The sequence below is a fragment of the Ictidomys tridecemlineatus genome, chromosome 3 (genome assembly GCF_052094955.1).
Source record: "Ictidomys tridecemlineatus isolate mIctTri1 chromosome 3, mIctTri1.hap1, whole genome shotgun sequence".
NCBI classification, from domain to species: Eukaryota; Metazoa; Chordata; class Mammalia; order Rodentia; family Sciuridae; genus Ictidomys; species Ictidomys tridecemlineatus.
The window spans coordinates 129755370-129761369 of record NC_135479.1 but is presented as its reverse complement, the minus strand read 5'-3'; positions in this window follow the sequence as shown (position 1 = coordinate 129761369).

Here is a 6000-nt window from a genome sequence, read left to right as displayed (position 1 = left end):
ACAGGAATAACATGCTAAGCAAATTACAGACTATCAAAGAGGAAAATTAAGAGAGTAATATTCTCAGAATAGCGTTGATAAGAGTAGTGTCCAAAAAAATTCCCTCTGTGTGACACAGAACAAAGTGATGATGAAATACCCCAGAAATTATATTTCCTGTCTCAAAATATTAATGTTCATTCAAGGTATGCATTCTGGTACTTAGACCTTGAAGATAATATTTAGTAAACCTCCAAGATAACATATTCTAATACAATAAGATTCACTTTGGTCCCTTGACTCACATCAGTTCTCAAATCTGAACCTCAAACTGAGGTGTGATAACATTTATCCTACAGGAAAGTGTTCAGATTACAGATAATGTTTGGGACATGTCTGGCTCATGGTGTTTTAAAGACTGGACATTGCCAGGCATGATGGTGCATGTCTGTAATCCTAGCAGCTTGGGAGGCTGAAGCACGAGGATAGAGTTGAAAGCCAGACTCAGCAAAAGCAAGGCACTAAGCAACTCAGTGAGACCTGTTACTAAAAGAAATACAAAATAGGGCTGAGGATATGGTTAAGTGGTCGAGTGTCCCTGAATTCAATCCCCAGTACCCAAACAAACAAAACAAAACAGCTGACCAATGTCTGGTGTTTTTCTTTGTGTGTGTGTGTTGTGCATGGATGGAGAGAGAGGGTGGGTGCCTATGTGGGTCTCCCAGTTTGCTAGGAAGGTGCTTGATTAAATATACAGTGTGCTTGCAGGAAAATCCCAGGCAGTGTTATTGTAAGTATTAGTGCAGGACAGGTACTGGGAACAAAATGGAGGACAAAGAGAACAGGCTTGGCAGTAACTCAATTGGGACTGGCTCATTTGGATATATCAATAGTTACGTACAATATATTTCAATATTTTTACCTTTGTGCCTTTTAATTTTAATAGTACAGACTTCCTAGAAAAGTTTTTTTTAATTAATAACACAAAAATGCAACTGAACAGTTGACATGCTTGCCTTTAAAAAAATTATTTATTTTAACTAAGTATATATGACAGCAGAATGCATTTTGATTCATTGTACACAATTGCAGCACAACTTTTCCTTTCTCTGATTGTATACAATGTAGAGTCACACCATAGGTTCAGTTATACCTGTACCTAGGGTAATAATGGTCATCACATTCCACTATCTTTCCTTCCTCGCTCTCTCTCCTTCCCTCCCTCCCCTTTGCCCAATCAATGTACCTCCATTTTTCCCATGCCCTCCCCCATTACAGATCAGCATCCACTTATCAGAGAGAACAATTGGTTTTTGGATTTGGGAGATTGGCTTACTTTGCTTAGCATGATATTCTCCAACTCCATCCATTTACTTGCAAATGCCATAATTTTACTCTCTTTTAATGCTGAGTAATATTCCATTGTGTATGTGTGTGTGAGTGTGTGTGTGTGTGTGTGTGTGTGTGTGTGTGTATCATAGTTTATTTTCCCATTCATCAATTGAAGGGCATCTAGGTTGCTTCCACAGTTTAGCTATTGTGAATTGAGCTGTTATAAACATTGATGTAGCTGCATTACTATAGTATGCTGATTTTTTTATAACTTTATTTTATTTATTTTTATGTGATGCTGAGGATCGAACCCAGGGCCTTGCACATGTGAGGCGAGCACTCTACCACTGAGCCATAACCCCAGCCTCTAGTAGGCTGATTTTAAATCTTTTGGATATGGACTGAGGTGGGATAACTGGGTCAAATGGTGGTTCCATTCCAAGTTTTCTAAGGAATCTCCATACCGCTTTCCATATTGGTTGCACCAATTTGCAGTCACACCAGCAATGTATGAGTGTACCTTTTCCCCCACATCCTTGCCAACACTGATTGTTGTTTGAATCCATCCCATTAATTAATTCTTGGTTTTATTTCTTGCACTTGGTTTTATGCTTGCCTTTTGAACGCTATTTATTTCACGGTTAATAATGATAAACAAACTTTATCATTTGTTTCATCAGGTGGGGGAGACTAGAGGCTAGCTTGGAAGAAGAAACTGTAAAATAGGAGAATGAAAGAGGACTTTGAGGAGTTAGGCCCTTAAAGATGAATCACCTGGGACTGTACCAGAGTAACAGTGAAAATGCTAAATCATAGCAAAGTATCCAAAATAAATAAAATAATGCATAATTTTCACAAAATGCTTTTCTTTGCATTGTGCCTAAACATCTGGTGCTAATTTTTTAATGATCTACAAACTCATGTTGCCAACAAATTTTAGTTGAGACTCAATCTGTGACACAGACAACATAATAACATTAGAAAATGGAATTATTATTTCTATGAAATAAGTTTCTAGGGTTTTGAAGTCTGTCAACACCTTTGTGTACATTGTCAGTAATTTTGAAAATAAATTTCCACTGTGGCTTTTTTCAAATGCCATAATTTTAACTAAGTATATATGACAGCAGAATGCATTTTGATTCATTGTACACAATTGCAGCACAACTTTTCTTTTCTCTGATTGTATACAATGTAGAGTAAAGGCAGGAAAGCTTAACCTTATCCATAAAGGCAGGAAAGCTTCCTTCTCCCACCAGGGGCTCTCATCCATTAGTAATGAAGAGTCGCTCCACGGATCTTATTACACAGCTGACATTCAACAGCTTTCACCATCTCATCAATTTTTCCTAGAACAGTACAATCAGAATTCAATGGAAGAAAAAATGTTTCTGATCATCCTAATAGAAATTTTTTTAAATCCTAAGATTTTTTTTCCTGATCATTCTAATAACCTATCATTCCCTGCAATTTGAGGAGTTTTTTTTTTTCTACAGTATTAGGCTGCTTAAGATAGTCTGCAATCATTTATATCATTCTGAAAGAAATTAACAACTATACCTTCTTCTCAGAATAGTTTTTGTTTTTGTTTTTAACAATCACTCACAATTCTAATTTCCAAACTTCTCTTTAAATCTCAGAACTCTATGGTATGCTGTCAACTTTACAAACACATTTCTTTGTAAAACTTTCCCTTTATCTTGATAGGGTCACTGTTTATTAAATAAGCCCACAGTGGACATGTGGACAGTTTTTTTTGTTGTTGATTTTTTAAAAAGGACAACAGAATGCATTACAATTCTTATTACACATATATACCACAATTTTTTTCATATCTCTGTTGGTATATAAAGTATGTCAACACCCAATTCTTGTCTTCATACATGTGCTTTGGATAATTATGTCTATCACATTCCACCATCTTTACTAATCCCCTGCTCCCTCCCTTTCCCTCCCTCCCCTCTTACCTATCTAGAATTCATCTATTCCTCCCATGCTCCCCCTCCCTCTCCCAATATGAGTCAGCCTCCTTGTATCAGAGAAAACATTCAGCATTTGTTTTTTTGAGATTGGCTAACTTCACTTAGCATTATCTTCTCCAACACCACCCATTTACCTGCAAATGATTCTATTCTCTTATTGCTGAGTAAAATTCCATTATGTATATGTGCCACATTTTTTTTATCCATTCATCCACTGAAGGGCATTTAGGTTGGCTCCACAGTTTAGATACTGTGAATTGTGGTGCTAAAAACATTGATGTGGTTGTGTCCCTGTAATATGCTGTTTTTAAGTCCTTTGGGTCTAGACTGAGGAGAAGGATAGCTGGGTCAAATGATGGTTCTATTCCCAGATTTCCAAGGAATCTCCATACTGCTTTCCATTTGCAGTCCCACCAGCAATGTATGAGTATACCTTTTCCCCCACATCCTCGCCAACACTTATTGTTTGTCTTCATAATAGCTGCCATTCTGACTGGAGTGAAATGATATCTTAGAGTGGTTTTGATTTGCATTTCTCTAATTGCTAGACATGATGAACATTTTTTCATATATTTGTTGATTGATTGTATATCCTCTTCTGAGAAGTGTCAGTTCGGGTCCTTGGCCCATTTATTGATTGGGTTATTTATTTTTATTTTTATTTTTTTTTTTTTGGTGCTTAGCTTTTTGAGTTCTTTATATACCCTAGAGATTAGTGCTCTATCTGATGTGTGAGGGGTAAAAATTTGTTCCCAGGATGTAGGCTCTCTGTTCACCTCACAGATTGTTTCATTTGCTGAGAAGAAATTTATAGTTTGATCCCATCTCATTTATTGATTCTTGGTTTTAATTCTTGCTCTCTAGGAGTCTATTAAAGAAGTTGGGGCCTAATCCCATATGATGAAGATTAGGGCCAACTTTTTCTTCTATTAGAGGCAGAGTCTCTTGATTAATTCCTAGGTCCTTAATCCATTTTGAGTTAAGTTTTGTGCATGGTGAGAGATAGGGGTTTAATTTCATTTTGTTGCATATGGATTTCCAGTTTTCCCAGCACCATTTGTTGAAGATGCTATCTTTTCTCCAGTGCATGTTTTTAGCAACTTTGTCTAATGTAAGATAATTGTAATTTTGTGCGTTAGTCTCTGTGTCCTTTATTCTGTACCATTGGTCTATCAGTCTTTTTTTGGTGCCAGTTCCATGCTATTTTTGTTACTATTGCTCTGTAGTATAGTTTAAGGTCTGGTATAGCAATGCTACCTGCTCTTCTCTTCCTGCTAAGGATTGCTTTAGCTATTCTTATTTTTCCCAGATGAATTTCATGATTGCTTTTTCTATTTCTATGAGGAATGCCACTGGGATTTTGATTGGAATTGCATTAAATCTTGGACAGTTGTTTATACGTGAGCAGATATAAAACCAGGTTTTTTTTTTTTAAAGTTTTCAGTTTATTTATTTGTTAATTTATTTTGGTACCAGGAATTGAACTCAGGGGCACTAAACCACTGAGTCACATTCCCAACCCTTTCTGTATTTCATTTTGAGACAGCGTCTCACACTGAGTTACTGAGGCTGGCTTTGAACTGGCAATCCTCCTGCCTCAGCTTCCAGAGCCATTGAGATTACAGGTAAAACCAAGTTTTTAACAGTCAACTGAATGTTGTTCACCCTTCTCCTCTATATTTGACATTTTGTCATAGAGTTATCCTGAAGGGGACAGTTTCAATCCACACAGATTGAACCAACAGGATTGCCATTGGTGGTTTTTCAAAATGGTGATCTCTCAGTCAAGTTCCAACTAAAACAAACGATCTTTCCTTTATATAGGTAGTTGTTTCTTCCTAAGAAATTTGGTACATACCAAACCTTGCAAATAAAACTAGTAAGAAAACAAACAAAAACCTTTGTATATTTTTGTACAGTGGAATTAGTCCGAGGCTCAAATACTTATAAGTGGATTTTTCACCTACTAAATAGTGGGTTCATTTAGATTTTAAAATCTGATTATCATAAATAGGTTTTTCACTATATTTACAAGTCCTGAAGGACACAGGAGGAATCTCTGTTATGCCAGTCTGGCCCCACTAAATGCCAGCAGTAGCCCATATTCATTATGAACAAACTGAAAGAGGCATACAAATTTCCAAAATATCCCTGGAAACATTGTCACCCTGTAGAAAATCATTAATTTTTATGACGATGCAGTCACACATCTGTGGTTTACAATATGAGCTATATCTTATTTACATAAAAATATAAAGTAATGTAAACATGAGCAGAGCTGTTTTATTTTATTTATTTATTTATTTTTTTAGAATTTTAATATTTTATTTCTTAGTTTTCGGCAGACACAACATCTTTGTATGTGGTGCTGAGGCTCGAACCCAGGCTGCACGCATGCCAGATGGGCACGCTACCGCTTGAGCCACATCCCCAGCCCAGCAGAGCTGTTTTAAGACCTTTATGAGACTTGGGCTTGCTCCTTTCCTTCTCCTCCCTCCTCTGCTCCTTCCCCTCTTCCTCCTCTTTCTCCTCCTCCTTCTTCTTTTCTCTTTTCCCCCTTCTCCCTCCTCTTCTTCCTTTTTTTTTTTTGCTTTACTAAGGATTGAACAACCCAAGGGGGCACTCTGCCATTGAGCTTGCCCTCACTCCTTTTTATTTTTCATTTTGAAACGGGGTCTCACTAAGTTTCCCAGGCTAGCCTCAAACT